Source organism: Corvus moneduloides, chromosome 4 (assembly GCF_009650955.1).
Source record: "Corvus moneduloides isolate bCorMon1 chromosome 4, bCorMon1.pri, whole genome shotgun sequence".
Taxonomy (NCBI): domain Eukaryota; kingdom Metazoa; phylum Chordata; class Aves; order Passeriformes; family Corvidae; genus Corvus; species Corvus moneduloides.
This window is the reverse complement of record NC_045479.1, coordinates 36645301-36662607: the sequence shown is the minus strand read 5'-3', so window position 1 is coordinate 36662607 and position 17307 is coordinate 36645301. Positions and strand designations below refer to the sequence as shown.

The window sequence follows — 17307 nt, the reverse complement described above, 5'->3', positions numbered from 1 at the left end:
CTTTGAGTAACTCCAACTTTAGAGGAGGTATTTGAAAATTAGTAGTGAATTAATCATAGATATGTCCTTCACCATTCTATAGAAACATCTCCACTTTGGGCCATTTTGGAAGCCTCAGCTGTTCTGTGCAGTGCCTTCTCCATTAACAGCCAAAAATAAGGGTGCTGGAGACTCCCTCTTCACTGAGGAAACCCATTTCAGAACTTGCTCAAGCTATTAGATCTTGGAAAAACCACACTTTCCCAGATGCTGCAGGGATGCCATGCATTTTAGCAGTTGTGTTTTCTGAGCACATCGCTGTGCGCTCCTGCACACCTCACACCTTTGCAGGCAGCCAGGTCCTGCCTTCCCCAACAGGGCACAATGATCCCAGCTATGCAGAGATCCAAGTGCAAGGTCAGGCTTTCATTGTGCCTCTGCTCCAAGGTGGTGTCAGTGCTGGAAATTGAGGAGGGAACCTTCCTCTCCTTTGCTCTCAGTAACTCCCCACGCGCTAATTAATGATGAAGTCCACAGAGCTAATACATTAGTTTGCCTTTGCAAGTTTGTCATTGTTTGGTCATTCACTTACATACACATATATTAGCTGAGATAATTGACTGTATTTAAATACACAAGCCAAGATACTGCACTTTCAAATTACTGTATATCCTGAAATAAATTTACATTTAATCTCATGTCAATAATATCAACATACTTGTTTGTATCTCATGTTGAAGAAAACTACAACATAACTCATGTGTTGAAGTTTCATATATTAAAGGTATAGCTATGCAGTTTATTCTAAAGCTGAGAATCACCTTTTTATTCTTCACCATGCTTTTTTAGTCAAATGTTTTGCAACAAAGGGAAAAATAGACAGTTATTTAGATATTTTCTCTGCAAAACTACAAAAGCCATTGTAGATAATTCTTGCTAATAAGTAAACTTTCAAGATATTTCTCTGCTCTGGAATATCACTTCCTGCAGGACCAGAGGACTGGTTACTGTTTTTCTGTCAGACAGATGCTCCTAAAACTGCTAGAGGCATAAGATTAAATGGTTGAGCCTAAGAAGCAGAAAAATATTCTATTCATTTGCAAAACCTTTTACCAAAAACCCCGGCAATCACGGAGTAGCCATTGGCAAAGAGGAGGTGGGAGCCTTGTGCATGCTGCTGTCTGTTTTGGTACCAGGGTCTGCCCATTGCACTGACAGAGTGGCTGAGCAGAGCTGGCTGGATCACCAGGTCTGATCTTCGTATTGGTGAAACGAAATTACTCCACACCATGGTGAAAAACGTTATGCTAACAAAACCATAGTTCCGACAATACTAACTGCATCTATATTAGAGGCCTCTGCTGGCACATCTCTGCTGGGTAAAAATTACACCTCTAACCCAATTAACCTTTCAGGGAGAAGTCTTGCAGCACAGAGACTACTGAGATAACTCACTGCTCTGTGCCTTTCATACGCTGAAAGAAATAACCTCCAGGTTATCCACTCCAGGGATTGTCATTTCTGAAAGATGTCGGTCACCTGGGATCTTCACTCATGTATTTGTAATTCTAATTTTAAGACACTCAGCCGCTCTCTTGTCTCCGAGCTTTAAGAAAAGGCAGCCTCGGATGTCCCATTATGTTTTATTGTGTAAACTATGGTCAAAATCTATCCTTATTTATTTTCAGGAATATTTCAAGTTATGGTGGTATATTGGTAGGAATATTTCAAGTTATGATATTTGGAAAACTGGATTCCTGGACAACGTGGCTGTCAATTCCTGCCTTTTGGTCAGCCCTTTTAAATAATCTTTCTTATTTCTTAACACTAGGCTCTCACTAGGCTGCAAGCTGCTGTATGTTTTATGTCTCTTACTTTCTTAAATAGAAATGGCTAGCTGAAATGTCAGGCATTAATCAGAATGGGAAAATACCACACAGCTCAATAGGAGAGGTTTGTTGTTTCTTTTGTTCATTCTTTTACTCCTGCATCCAAACATGCCTCCGGTAGCTAATTCCCTCACCTCATGAGGTAGTTTCAGCTGCAAGTTGTGGTGACCAGCACTGATGAACATTTGTGACAAATAGAGAGCTGCAAGGCTTGACCAGCTGATAGACTGGAAGATGAAGGTTTTTTGAAGACCCATAGGTATCACGGGAGCCACTAACTGCAAGCTATCTTTCCCTAAACCTGTGACTTGCAAAGTGTTCTTCCTCTGGAAAGAATAAATCCACATTTTTACTTCAGAAGGGGCTCATTTTCTTTAAGGCAATCATCTGAAGACTTTTTTCTCCCTACTTCTCCCCTTTCTTGGGAGCTGAAGCACATATAGTGTTAGACTGCAACAACAGAGCAAATAAGGGGTTTCCCTGTGCTCTGCGGCAGACATTTTTCAGAACTGGAATAACTTAGAAGCTTCATTCCCCACCAGCAGAAACTTGTGGAATATATTCTGTAAGGGTGAAAACCCATCCTTTGGGTGGTAGATGCTGAATCAGCTGCAGGACCTGATGCTGCTGGAGCAGAGAGAGGGCTTGTGGTGAGAAATGGCTCACCGAGGAGTGGGACAGAGGAGAGCAGCGTGTGAGGGGTGAAGGTGAGGACAGATAGGGCAGAACGAAGTGGTGGCAATGGCTGCTAAGCTCTGTCCACCCACTCAGGCGAAAGTCTGTATGTGCCTGTGAGTGGCAGGTGTTAGCACAGCTCTCTCCACAGTTGGGCTCCAGTTGGATCCAGCCTCCAGGCTTGCCAGGGTGTCCTGCAGGCCAAGCTCACTTCTCGGGACAGGCAGGCTTGAGAAGCGCTTCCGTTTATGAATAAGGGGCACAAAAAGGATGATCTGTGTCAGAACTGTTTGTTGTATTTTTTGAGTCTTTTAGTTGCAATTTAAAAATTGTGATCTGCGGGCTGGGGAGGGCTGGACTGGTTAGGAAGTTTTCAACCCCTCATGCATTTTATACACTTTTTTCCCTTTAGTCTGCCCTCACTGCTCACATTACAAGCTCTCAGAAGCCGGGGCTGCCTCTTTTCGTGTCTGTGTACAGCGCTCATTTATACACTTTTTTCCCTTTTGTCTGCCCTCACTGCTCACATTACAAGCTCTCAGAGGCCGGGGCTGCCTCTTTTCGTGTCTGTGTACAGCGCTCATTGCAACTGAGCCCTGTTGAGGCCTTTGGATCCTGCTGTTACGCCTATAATAATTCATAACGCCCAGGGCTACTCAGCAAACGCGTCGCTCCCTCATCCCCCGTGTCCCCTTGGATGCCCGTATCTCAGAGCACCCGCGGGAAACTTTTGGTTACAAAGGCACACCCAGCCGGCCGTGGGCGGCGGGGGCAGCGGCGCCCGGAGAGCACGGCCCCTTTAAATTCCAGCTGTGCGGCGGGGGGCCGCACCGCTGGCGGCGCGGCGCGGGGCTGGGGCCGGGGCCGCTGCCGGTGCGCGGCGGCGGAGAGCAGCCGGCGGCGGGGAGCGCGCAGCCCTGCGCCCGGGGAGGCAGCGGCTCCGGCGCCGCGGTCCCTCGCGGAGGCGGAGAGGATGAGGATGGCGTCTGGCTTTTTTTTTTGCCTCCTCGCGACGATTTCCATAGTAACCTGATCGAGCGGTGCAATTTCGGAAACTGGGGTGGCTTTATTATTATTTCCTCCCCCCCCCATTTTTTTCCCCGCTTCATCCCACCGCTCCCCGAGGAGTGCCAGCCGACAGGTAAGGTGCCCCGACCCCGCCGGGGTGTTTCCGCGCCGCCGAACTTCCCAGGGCGACAGCGGCCAGGCGCGGGGTCCTGCCCGCGGGGCTCCGCTATGCGCGGCCGTGGGCAGCAGCCCGGGGCCGGGGCCGCAGCCCGGCCGGCTGCCGCGGGGGGCCGCACGTCGGGGCGGGGTGCGGCGGTGCCGGGGAGCCCGGCGGGGGGTAACCTCCCGAGGAGACCGCCGAGCTCTTTTTACCCTCTTTGTTTGCTTGTTCCCGGAGAGGGTTTTATTCTTCCCTTTGTTTCTCCCTCCTTTTCTTCTCTTCCCCCTCCCCTTCATCGCTCCCCTGCCTGGTTTGTTTCCTTGATCATCTTTCCTCCCTCCTCCCTTTTGTGAGGGTGAGAAATCGCACGCACTTAACCTTAAAATCTGCGGCGAGCGAGGACACAGCCACCCGGCTGCCCGTTCCCGGCTCGGCCGGTACCTGCCGCATCTCCGCTCGTCCCCTGCCCCTGGCCGTGCCCCCCGCCCGGAGCGTCCCGCAGCCCTCTGCAGCCCTCCAGCTGGGGCGGGCAGGGGACAGCCCTCGCCGTCGCGTCGGAGAGGAGCGGGGCAGAGCAGCCCAAAGCATCCCCCAGCCGGGTGTCATGGTCTGGGTCCCCCGAGAGGGGAGAAAGCACATCGTGGAAACCTGTGAGCAGGTTAGTCTAGAAGCTTCTCCGTCCATGACCTGCTCTTTGCTCACCTGCCTGGGCCCGTCCGGAGAACTTGGGGATGGGGGATACATCTTGCCCCTGCCTCGGCATTGGGTTGGCAAGGGGGCTGATGGCCCCATGGGTCCTGAGCCACCCAGCCCTGCTCCACAGCCTTCTCTTGCAGCCATGCATTGTCTCCCCTTCCTGGGTGGGCAGCACGGGGAAGGCCCCAGCAGGTGTGGGTTAGGTGGTGAGGATCTACTCCAGTTGCGATCATACTCGGTTGGTAGTGCCATTGCTATGGCCAGGTGGTAGCTGTTCACCAAGCAGGTCTCTGGTAAAACTTATTGTTGCTTGCCATCTTCCCTAGCTCTCTGGGTTTCATCCTGAATTGGTGTTTCTGACTCTGACTATATATTTTTTTTTTTTTTTTGGGGGGGGGGGGGGCGAGTGGGCAAGAAAAGGGGACTATTTGTCATTTTTTACATCACTTTGCACTGAGCACAATGAATAAATTAGTCTGCTCAAGGCTTTTTGTTTCTGTCATAAGTGATCAATAATCATCTGGTGGTAAGATGATCTTATTACAGAAAAAGCCAAAGTGCACGCTGAGAACAGCTGAAATACAAGGTCAGTAACTCTTGGGTTATCAACAGTAAACCTGCTTTGCATATTTGAAGATGACGTATTTCTTTCAAAGTAAAGGCAACTTCAAGCCTTTGACGAGCTTTATTTTCAATGTAAAACAGTCAACATAGAAAACAAGCCTTGTTTCAGAGTAGGCTACTCATCCTTAAACATCCTCGGACCTCATTTAAATCTTTCTCTTTAGGGAAGGTGGACGGGGATTGCAGTCCTCTTAGGTGAGAAGAGTTTTTGTAGCTCCCAATACAAAGGTTGGTTTGTTCCTAGTGCCCAGCAACTGCTACAAGCTTTCCAGACACAAAAGAAAGGCGTAGTCTGTGGCCTGAAGATCGTGCATGCTAAAAAGGCAGTCAGCTGGAGGGTATCACAGATCAACAACCAGCTCCGCCGCCGCCGCCTGGTAACTGGCTTCATTCCGGGAAATGTAACAGTTCAGCGAGACAGTAATCTGTGCCGAGGGGCTGGTGGCTCAGAGAGGACGGCCCTAACCTTCGGGTCAAGCCTGGGGTATGAGGACCCGGGGCTGCGAGAGAGAGAGCCTGGACAGGAGGAAGCACTGGGGGCAGGTGAGGCAACCTTTCCAGAGAAGGCATTGGATTACAGCACCGAAGCACGGGAATGAAATATGAAAAGGGAGCAGGGCAGATAATCGGCAGGGGAAGAGGTTATGTGGGGACTCAGAGCCTAACATAAAAAGCTTGAAGTAATGAGTTTAATCTACGAAATCTAGTTCTTAAATTGTATGTGCTTGCCAATTAGCTAACCATTCTGCTAATCAGAATGGAATTCAGATTGTATCTTGGTAAATGTATTGACTCTGAAGTGCTGCAAGGATAAAAAAAAAAATTCTTTCCTCTTTCCACTGTTGTGGGCTTTAAATATGAACAAAAATCAGATCTGAGAATTGAGGAACCTTTTAATACACTTACTTTTCTGAGTTCACATTCTATCTAGCCTAGACTACCACAGTTAAAATCAAAAACTCCTATGGTAATACGACTTCAGGGGGCCAAATTCAGAGCAGTTGTAAGGCTTTTTACTGTTGAATATTGCCATGCATTGTGAGGAGGGGTCACCATCAGTCACAGTATGGATTAGACTGCAGGAGATGTGAGGCTGTTACCTTGCAGGGAGAAAAGCACTTACAGTATATTGAGGGAACCAATAGACCTCTTGGGCTCCTCTAATAAACACTTAAACGGTGCATGTATATAAAAAAGAGTTGCAGCATAACCTTTATTCTCCTGTATTAAGGAATGTGTTCATGTGAGTATTAGTTTGTGTGTCATAACAGCTTTCAAAATGGCTGAATGATATTGAGTCAACTAAGAATACTATGAGAGAATAGCTGAAATTAGTTTGAATTTCAGTTTAAGAGAATTGTAAAAATAATGCCAGTTTTACATCGCTGGACAGCTAGCTGCAGTAATTAATAGGAATTAACAGAATCCTTCATAAAGCTATTGTTTTGTCCAGATTTTACTGGTATGGATTTAGGAAAAGTAGACATGAGTCAATGCCAGAAATTGCCACCAAGATCAGCACCCTGGGCAAGAATATTTACAGATGTGTTTCAGTGTCTGGGAATGTTCGCTTTAGATGGCTGGCAGTACTGTGCTTTATACTGCAGAGGATCAAAAATTCATTATGTTTGATTGGTAACACAGGGATGTAATAATACAGAGTTTCTCATTTTCTTAGAGGAATGTTATCTAATTTGTGCTAAATTTTGCAGTTATTCTCCACATTGAGATGGATTAGAGGTGTACAGCTGGGACATGTGTAGCTGGGTTTTTTAGCAGTGAATCTGACTTGCACTGATGCATATGCATTTTTTTGTACTAGCCTCCCGTGGTATTGCCTGCACGTGCTGATGAAATAATCTGCCTGAGAGCTGTTAGAATTTGTATGTAAGAAACTGGTTTGTTTATATGTAGATCAGTTATTACTGCAAAGATAAATGTATGCATGGAAAATTGTTACCACAGATGGATGCTGGCTTCTGAGAACTGGGTCTCTTTAAGATAAACTTCATGTGTCATGTCAGAGAAATAAGCAAGATGGGGGCAAAACCACTACTGTGTTTTTTATTACGTTTTCCTTATGCCAGTCAGTGTAATATGCACTGCAAGGACCCGATGCTATGCTTGCCATGAAAAGACTTGGGATTTTGTCGGTGTTAAATCAGACCTTTACCCACATTCTCACTGTTTGCCTAACAATCATTATAAGAAATACTGTGGTAAAATTTCCTTGCAGAAACATTTTGTAAAATATGTAATATGTATTGGTAATTGCGGTATGTTTTGCTTGTACTCTAATGTTTCTTTTCTACTCTTGAAAATGACTGCGTACAAATAGCCCCTCTTAGTTGTTTTTTTCCACTTTCCTATCTATATTTAGAATTGTATCTATTTAATTGAGTGACAAATGTTCTGTTAACCCAAAAAGGTCAGATAGGATAATGGCAGTGTGAGCTGTCCTCTCTTCTCAACTGGACATTAGCAGACCAGTATTTGAGTCCCATCTTTCAGCATTTCCAAGGCTCACCAATCCTTGTTCCATGTGCTTTCAGTCCTCTGGATTTGGACTACCTTGAGGCATCACAGAAACCCTGTGCAGGACAGAACATTTAAAAAGTTGCTCCTTCTTCTGACAGAGCTTCTTGCTCCTCACTAGCTTATTGGAGCACTGGTTCACATGGTTGTCTGCATGCAAATGAGGTGTCCTCTGGGGACAGTGTTGGATGGTGCAAGCACTAATGCTCCCTTCTATGTAACTATATCAGGAAAGTGTATGCAAAAAAGGTTTTTTCCAGGGATTTGTGTGAAATGGAGCTAGTGGATCTTGATATCTGCTGAGCTTTGACTGTTAGTTTTTGTGGATGGAGATGGTCAGGTCTCTCAGGAACGGGCTGATAAATGTCACTTACTGCAGGGACTGGTTCACAGTGTTTGTGTTTAAGTGGAGTCCAGGGAACTAAAGCTCCATACAGCAAATGCATTCCACATCCAGACATGTACATCAGGAGACATATTTCAAATGAGACAGCAATGTCCTTCTAGACTAATTCCAAGAGACAGAAAGGAAATGTGAGCAAGAAAATAAGGTCGCGCCATTATGTCTACTGATGACTTTCAATCTCTGATGACTTTCTATCTCCAAACTTAATTTAAACAATGATAATTGTATTCTGTTACATCCCAATACAGTCATGACTGTTTGGTTTACTCGTACTGCAGCAGTGGGTGCTAAGCTCTAATTTGAAACAGAGGTGGTCCCAGTTGGTGCTTGGAGGGTAAGCCTCTGATGATACCTTTCAGATGGAAACACTGCAAATAATTGAGAAGTAACTGAAAGCTGGTGAAGTAATAGTGTTAGTAAAGAAAGTTAATATTTATACTGAGTCAGAAAAACATTTGCATAAAGTTAAAAAAAGCCTAAGCACTATTAAAAATTGTAAGAGAGAAAGCTCTCAGTCAAGCAGACAGAAATAGTAGCAGTTGTTGTTTCCCCAGATTTTAATCAATCTCCTGTCAGTGACAAATAGAAAACATGAATTTTTTTGGTTATTCAGAGCCATGCTCATAGAGAAATAAAACCTAATCCTGGAGTCCTTTTAAGTGGGATATCCTGCAGTGTTCTAAATAATTTGATTTGGAGGGAACATATATCAAATATGTTTACATTTCATAAAAACAACGGATATTTTTCATGTTAGATTTATTACATATGTACCTTCTTCTTTGTGGAAAATGTGCTGCTTCTCTCTGTGTTATTGACACTTTCATTAGCAAGATGATAGATGCTGCTTGAAACAAAGTGTTTTGCTGAAGACTAGCAGAATCACTGTTTTAGGTTTGGGAAGAAATATCGTCCATAAGGAAGAGCTACAATCTGTAAATGAAGCATTAATTAAGTTTACAGTTACAAATATGAAATTATGGTACAATTACCTTTTTCAGGAGTCATTATTGTATTAAGGGTTCTGTTTTGTTTATATTTGTCTTTTTTCATGGTGATGTCAGTTACCTCTTACAGTGAAATGTTACTTTTTGTCAAATGTGTATGTAACATCTAACTTTTAATGGCCAATTTGTTCGCTTCCACCTTGTTTTTAAATAGATGTCCATGTCTGCCTTTGTTCTATAAAATGTCAAGTTAATGGGAAAACCAGTCCTAGGTGACATGGCAACTTGGAAGAGCATGTCAAAACCAAAATTGGTTTAATAGTTCATTATTAACAATTCTGTTTACTGCAGATGAATGGGTTTTATGGTAAAACTCCAGCTGGACTATAAAACTTTGATCTTTGGAGTATGTCCTAATGTGTTGTTATTAAGCTTTAAAAATCAATAACGCAGGGGAAGTACATTAAATTGGCAAAAGTTAAAGTAACATTGACAAGCGGGCAGTTAAAAATTGTTGATGGAACAGCTGATGAATTTGCAGAAGAACCTAAGATGATAAGGGTTGTTATGATCTATTTAAAACCATTGCAAATTCATGCAGCATTGCTCTTCTGGAAGTAGCACATCCAAATATTCTTACAGAAAGTCTTGACTAACAACAAAGTTGATTAGTCATCCAAGCCACCAAAATAGTTAAAGCAAGAGTCACTATATCTTGGAAAAGACACTGGAGCACTGATGCAGTTATTTGAAGGCATTTCAGCGTGCATAAGGCACTGAGTTACATTATAAACTATTAGGCAATATGAGACTCCAGTAATATCACTGTTATTTAATTGTGAAGCTTTAGCTGCATGTCACAGATACAAACTCCTGTAGAGCTCATATATTTTGGGGCACGACTTCTTTAAGATATATCTAAGGAAAATGAACAATATCATTCTGAAGAATATAAGAAGGGTGTAACTTTGCATGTAGGAATCGCCTCAGTAAGACTTGAGTAAAAGTGAAAGAAAGTGAAGTATGTCACATCTGCACTGATGCACAGGGCATTTTTAAAGGGCTTTTTTGGGGATGCAGGCTGCTTATTAAGAGAGAGGCAGACTCACCAGTTTTAAAGAAAAAAAAATAGGAGTGATTTAGTCTGGAGCAGTAACAAGTGAACTAGGCTGTTACTTTAGAGGGTCTGGGAGGAATTCGTTTATCTTCTGTGGCTAGAAAACACTGTTTATGGAACCTGTTGTCCTTTCTCTTGAGCATCAAAGCAGTCCAGTGGTTCTGTGTCACCATGGTGCAGAGGTAATCAAAGCAAACCTTCAGAGACTGTCACAACATTGTCATTTTGGCAGCGCATTGAAGATAATTTCAGCAAAGAGGCAAATAAGCTCTGCATTGATAAGTAGGTTTCAGTCTGGACAGCTGGGTAGAAATAAACAGTCCCAAGCGGTCAGATACCAGTTTAAAACCACCCTGCTGAGATTTTTGTTGTTAGCAGAATACAGTGCCCAGATGATGAATTACTTCTAAATAAGAGCAATGTCTGTTTAGCTTTTTTTCTCCCTCCCTCTGTCCAACGCTAATACTCATAGAATCTGTGCTAAGACACATGGGGGAGAGGGATGTGATTTGAGACAGCCAGCACAGCTTCACCAAGGGCAAGTCCTGCCTGACCAACTGAGTGGCCTTCTGTGGTGGAGTGACTGCATCTGTGGGTGGGAGAAGGGCTACAGGTGTCATTCCTATGAACTTCTGTAAAGACTTTGATACAGTTGCTCAAAACATCCTACTCCCTAAAATTAAAGAGAGATGGATTTGATGAATTGTCTGTTAGTTGGATGAGGAATTGGCTGGATGGTCACATCCAGAGGGTAGTGGTCAGCAGCTTAATATCCAAATGGAGATCAGTGACAAGGAGTGACCCTCCAGGGTCTGTACTGGGACCAATACAGGTTAATATCTTCATCAATGACATAGACAGAGGGATTGAGTGCACCCTCAGCAAGTTTGCAGAGAGCACCAAGCTGAGTGGTGCAGTGGACACAACTGAGGGATGGGATGCTGTCCACAGGGACTGGACAAGCTGGAGGAATGAGCCCAAGGGCACCTCATGAGGTTCAGCAAGGCCAAGTGCAAGGTGCTGCACCTGGGCTGGGCAATCTCCAGCCACAATATGAGCTGAGGGATGGAGGAATTGAGAGCAGCCCTGCTAAGAAGGAATTGGGGTAGATGAGAAGCTGGACATAACTAGAAACCCAGTCATATTCTGGGCTGCAACAAAAGCAGCGTGGCCAGCAGGTTGAGGGAGGTGATTCTGCCCCTGTACTCTGCTATGGTCAGACCCCCCATGGATTGCTGCATCCATCTCTGGAATCCCCAACATAAGAAGGACATAGAGCTGTTGGAGGGAGTCTACAGGAGGGCCATGAGGTAATCAGAGGGATGGAGCATCTCACATATGAAAACAGACTGAGAGACCTGGGGCTGTCAGACTGGAGAAGGCTTCACAGGTATCTTATTGCAGCTTTTCAGTACTTAAAGTGGCCTACCAGAAAAATGGAAACAGACTTATTAGCAGGGTTTGTCTGACAGAACAAGGGGTAATGACTTTAAACTAAAAGAGGGTAGATTTAGATTGGACGTAAGGAAGACATTTTTCACAATGAGTGTGGTAAACCCCCTAAGAGGTTGCTCAGAAGGGTGGTAGATTTCCCATCCCTGGAAAATGCTCAGCACATGCTGAACTGAAAAGGCAGTTTAGTTAGTTTTTAATAACTAGCTACAAGGAATTGAAAGAAAGGACTTCTATAACAAGTTACTATAAGCATAGTACAAGAAGTGTACATGCTCATACATGTAACTAGTGTCTCACCACATTTTATTGATAAACAGATAAAGGCAAATGACAGTCTGCATCACTCAGCTATGTTTTGCTGGTAAATGGCAGTGTTGTGGGAGTCTTGAATGTGACAGTGGCGCTAAAAAAGATGGAAGTGAGAGTTTGAGCTTAATGTAGACACACTATTAGTTTGGATGACAGTGTACTAATAACATTTAAATCCACATTTTCTGTAGTGCTTTTTAAATGATGTTTGTGTCCTTGTGATTATTTTGTTATCTGTAGCTGCTTATTTTCATGGAGTCAGTTTTTAAACACTGACTTTTCCACTGAGTCAGTTTTGACTAAAACTCTGTAATTTGTTTTTTGACAATTTTCTCTCATTTACAATAGGTTGGCTGTAAGATAATTTTCTGTGATCTCATCCACAGAGGAATCAGTTAAGAATTCTTGCTACTTACTAGCCCATTCCCTTGCCATTCATTTTGTATGCTTTGATGGAAAATTAAACTCAAATACCTTTGATTTATATTTTCATTTGGGGGGAATTTACAAATATCTCTTTTGTAAGAGAACTTTGTGGATCTATACCAAATCTTTTCCTTGCATAGCATATTGCAAATAGTTTGCATTACAGGTAAAACCCAAAGCCCCTTAAGTTGTCTTGTGGATGTGAAGTAACCGATTTGGGGACAACTGGCGGACTAACTGGAAAGCACTATCATATCATGTGGTCATTTGGGGCATTTCCTTAGTTTATTTTCTCAATTTTTCTTTATTGTTTGTAATCTGCCTTAGAAAGGTAGGCAACCATACTGGTTACAAGACTGAATAACTGATGGCTTAAATGTTGAGCACCAAAGTAGTTAACAGCTTTCAATCTGTGTGAAGTAAAATCAGTTTCCCTAGTTATTAAGAATCATTGCAAGAATTTGCTAGCATCAATGACATGATTAAAGACCAGATTAAGACCAGGTGTGGGTCCATGAAATTCCCAAGTGTACAAATTTACAAGCACTTTTTAAAGCATATATAATGGTATAGCTAAAGGCTGTTGTTGGCAATCTGCTCCTCCCTAGCTTACTCATCCTCTTCTCATGCTGATGAAAACTTCAGTGCAGTAACTTCATGGCACATAATTCAATGATGTTAAAATAGGATAATTTATTCCCTTCCCTCTCACATTTTATTTCTTTCTATTAAATAAATTTCAGGCTCAGAAGTAACAAGGGAGTTGAGTTCGTGACCTGAATATAGCTGAAATTTACCTGCAGATTGCTTCCAGTCCCATCACATGTTCCTTCCATTTTCAAACTGCTGTTCTCTCTAGTAATATCACATTAGTTTTTCATGCAGAGATTTTTAGGCTCTGAGTTCCAATAATTTTCATTTTATGATGATCAGTCAATGCGTGCAAGTCAAAGCCTGATTTATTCCAGCCATTAGGTGGCAGAGATTCTTGGGTATTTGGACTGCAAGCACTACATTTTGCCAGAAGCAGATGCTTCTGATGTTCCAACACACATATTTTGTGATCTTCACACAGTCAGAGTCACAGAACTGCTATGTCCCTCCTTGAAGAATGAGAGAGATAAGTAAGATTTCTCTCAGGAGGGAGAGGGAGGTGGCCTCCAGAGATCAAACCCTTACAGAATGGCCTTAGACTGACATAACAATGGCCTCAGCATCATCTCTTAGCTCAATTTGTCTTGCGGGACCTGGACTACGTGGCAGTCTCTCTGTAGCCCCAATAGGAGAGTTACACATGACATAATACTAAATGAAGCTTGGTGTTAGGTTCCTTGTTCCTGCTGCTTCATTGTTGCACGGCACACAGGATTTCCAGTGTATGCCATCAAATACTGCATAGGTCAAGGTTAGCCTAAGGTTAACTCAGTTATGTAAAATGCATATGCACTGCTGGTAAAGTTAGCACTATAGATCCTCAAAATAATTTTTGGAAAATATGTGGCATATTTTGAGAAGAAAAAGGGAAAAAAAACAACAACAAAAAAAGCAATTTTGGAAACAGTGAGTAACGGAAAGTAAAAGAGGACCCAAGATGTTTGTTTCCATTTCTTTTTTAAGCCCACTTCCCCAAATTGCTGGATAACAGTGTGTGCTTGAAAAAATATAAATGCCCATTCCTAGCTGCACGTAAGTGTATTAGTTCCTACATGTACCCATGCTGTTTCGGGGAGCAGACAGGACGTAGCCGGTCTGGAGCTGCTTGAGGCATAATCTTCCTTCTACCCAGCCTTCTCATTCATGTCTCCTGTGAGATAAAATGACCTATAGTGTTAGATGACATATACTACCACTTTCCACTTTGAGAGCCTGAAATAGATTTTCTATGTGTCTGACGTGAAAATCCTGACAGTGCCCTACAACCTTTTGCCTGAAGCATGCAGGAGAGCAAATAGCAGATATGGAGGCTCTGGAATTTAAGGCAGAAGAAATCTGTCTGCAAAGCACCAGAACATGCAACTGTCTCGCCACATGGCATAAAAATGGCCTCCCCTGACACATTCCTGGAGTTGGCCAAAGTAATCATAAAACGTACATCTTCCTGCACATGTGCAGTGCCTTCCCGTGCAGGGTAATGCAGAGTAACTCCACAACAGAAGAATATTTAGCAGTAAGGTTAACAGACTAAGTTAACAGTGGTGTCACTAAGTACAGTGGTGAAATAAGGCCAGAAGTTATAAGGAAATGTGTTTTGGACTTACATATTGTGGACTTATCTATGGTTTTGAATATGAGTTGTCATTTGAGAGTATTCACCATTAAGCTTGTCTGAAAATAGTCAGAGGTCAGATCTTTTGATACCTACCTGCTAAAATCGAAGACGTTTAGTGTAAGGTGCTACTCTTGAAAAGTAGTTATAAATTCATGTGGTCTTTTTATTCAGCAAAGCATGTGTTCAGTAGAGTGGAATTCAACCTAATGAGGAACTTGCAAACTCAGTCTGTCCAACGAGCCGTGATGTGCCAGAGGTTGGAGGTTCTCGTGACTGAGCTGTACCGGTGTTTAAATCTCACTGGTGTGATTTTTTTCCTCTTTTCTAACATAATCATTTAATGGAGTTTGAGAAATATTTTCTGAGTAAACAGTAGCCTTTGTTTTCACCACTGAAAGGACGTCTTGGGAAGAATCTTTGTTCTGTAAATACAAGTAATGATGTTAGAGATTTGCTTAGAATCATGAAGACAGTTTAGGGAGAATTAAAAAAACATCAGTGTGAGAAATGAAAAAGATGTATTATACCAATAGGTTCATTCTACCTTGTAGGAAAGAACAGAGGAAAAAAAAAATCTAAGTTATCTTGTTACCCTTTTGGTACCTTTCCTTACTGATATGGAAATGCTTTTGAAATTTTTTAAATACTGCTCTATATTTTCTAGATAAGTAGAGAACATACAGGAACAATTTCTTCTTTCCTCTCTTTGCTTTTCTTTGTTTTTTTTCCAGTGAATATGATGGAAAACACATTCAGAGAGGGATTATTTTGTCCTAGTTCCACCCTAGCCCAATATATTTTTTTTCACTGAAGATTTCTGACAACCCTTTAGATAGCAATTTTAATTAACAGCCCAATTATTAAGAACATACCCACTCAGAGAAGCATTCTAAACAGCACAATTGTAAAGGTTAATTGTTCAGATATAATTACAGCCATACTCTATCCTTAAAAGTGTTGGTGAATTTCTACAGTCACATTATTTAAATCATTTAAATCTATCTTGGACTAATGCCATTATCTCTAAAATCAAAATCTGCTCCATGGACCTTGGTTATTCTCTTGTTTATGATATTTTTGTTGTAGTATGATGTCAGTGTCTTCAAGGTAATAGTGAAACTGGTCTTCTCATCTTTAAACAAACAAACAAACCCCAGGGAAACACTTTAGAGGAGAAATGAAACAATTGCTTCTCTCTAGTGGTCATTACCTTCAGACTTTAGAACAGAAGGCAAACCCTGTTTTCTGTGCAGCAGTTTTCTGAAGATTAGCTGCAAAATAATTACTACTTTTCAGTTTTGTGAATCAGTGAGACACAAGGCAGGAATAGTTGGAGGGGTGTTGAAAGACAGGGAGGAGGTGATGGTGTTAATGGAAAAGAAGTGGGTGGTAAATGCACGTTAAAGACCCTGGGATATTAACCTTTGACTTGCACATGTTGTTTATTTCATTCTTGATTAATGTTTTTAAAATTTAGAAGGAAAGGCACCTTTTGGCCTTTTAAACAATGCACACCTTCAGTAAAACACTTCTCTTTGTTTTGTTTTTTTATTGGAAAGGGGAAAAATTAAATGATGCTATTCAGGCTCCCAGCCATTTGACTGCATTTATAGCAATAGTTGATGGCCTCTTATTTGGAGCCTGTGTGGTTTCATTGGGAGTGCAACACATGCTGCATTCATCCAGAGGATTAACTGAATTCTCTGAATTAGGAGGGTGACCTTGTCGAACACAATGTGTTTGGAGATGTGAGGTATTGGTTCTCCTTGCTTTTTAGGGAATTTTGGGGTTTGGGCTTTTCTTTCTTTTTTTACTTTTTTTTTTTTTAAACCCTGAAATTTTTGGGCTAGCTTATCCATGTTCCCTTTCCCATTTGTTTTTGGGTGAGTACTGACAGTATTCTTAATGTGACAAGATGTCACTGTCTTCCAGATACTAGTGAAACCAGTGTTTTATCCTTAAAAAACTAAACAATGAGTATTAGACAAAATTCTGCCTCTGCCACACCTGTAGGCTCCTGCTGCATCCCAGTGGAAACCACTTGCAAGAATCCAGTTTGGCTTATAAACCTTCAGTCATGCACTGAGAAAGGCTAGCTCTAGGATGGACGAATTGGGCTCAGTACTGCTCTGCTGACAGTCTTATTTTATTTCAAATTTTAACTCACAGTAGTAAGTAAATTGTCATCTTTGTATGTGACCTTGTCATAATTCCAGAGCAGAATCAGTGTGATCAGTGCAATTATTTGATATTGGTATTTTACATGAGACCCTTAAAAAAAATCAAATTCCCACTTTCAGGGTGAGATATCAAATAACAGATTTTTAAAGGTTGTTTAAGGTCTTTGGGTGCCAGGTTCTCATTGACTTGTACAGGTCTCTGCTGTAGCTGGGAGATTCTAACCCCAAAGGTCTTGAAGGCAAAATTATCCCCATTTTCATCCAATCCTTAATCCAATTTTCTTTTAGCAATACGGCATAACAATATATAGATATTGTTTTTTCTATAGATGTTTCTCCTTGCATTACATGACTGAAATGTCCCCTACAAATTCACCTACAATGAGCTTTGGGTTGAAAAATCAGCAGAATGAAATGGTTTTTAGTGTTGTAGACTTTAGTCTGTTTGCATAGATGCAGTTTTATTTCTGTAAACATTAGATATTCATATCTGTTATTTATGTAAATTGCTATAGATTTGCAATCTTTGCATATTCTCTATTGAACTTTGATTATGCAGTTTGTAAAACATTGACAAGAATTTAAAGCCAATTCCTGGTGATGATGAAGCATTTTCTTGCTTCTCAGAAGTA

The 17307-nt window shown here is 42.1% G+C and overlaps 1 protein-coding gene across 2 annotated transcripts in view; it reads left to right on the top strand.

The window, feature by feature from the left end:
- The first annotated feature begins 3435 nt into the window (after window positions 1-3435).
- Window positions 3436-17307, top strand: part of NAV3 (neuron navigator 3) — a 528805-nt gene continuing 514933 nt past the window's right edge. Inside the window, exon 1 of one of the 2 annotated variants that reach the window (XM_032107870.1) lies at window positions 3436-3684. The gene's annotated coding sequence lies outside the window, so the exon portion shown is untranslated. Of the gene's footprint in view, window positions 3685-5407; window positions 5575-17307 lie in introns of those variants that run through there. The other variant, XM_032107871.1, reaches the window with a different exon arrangement.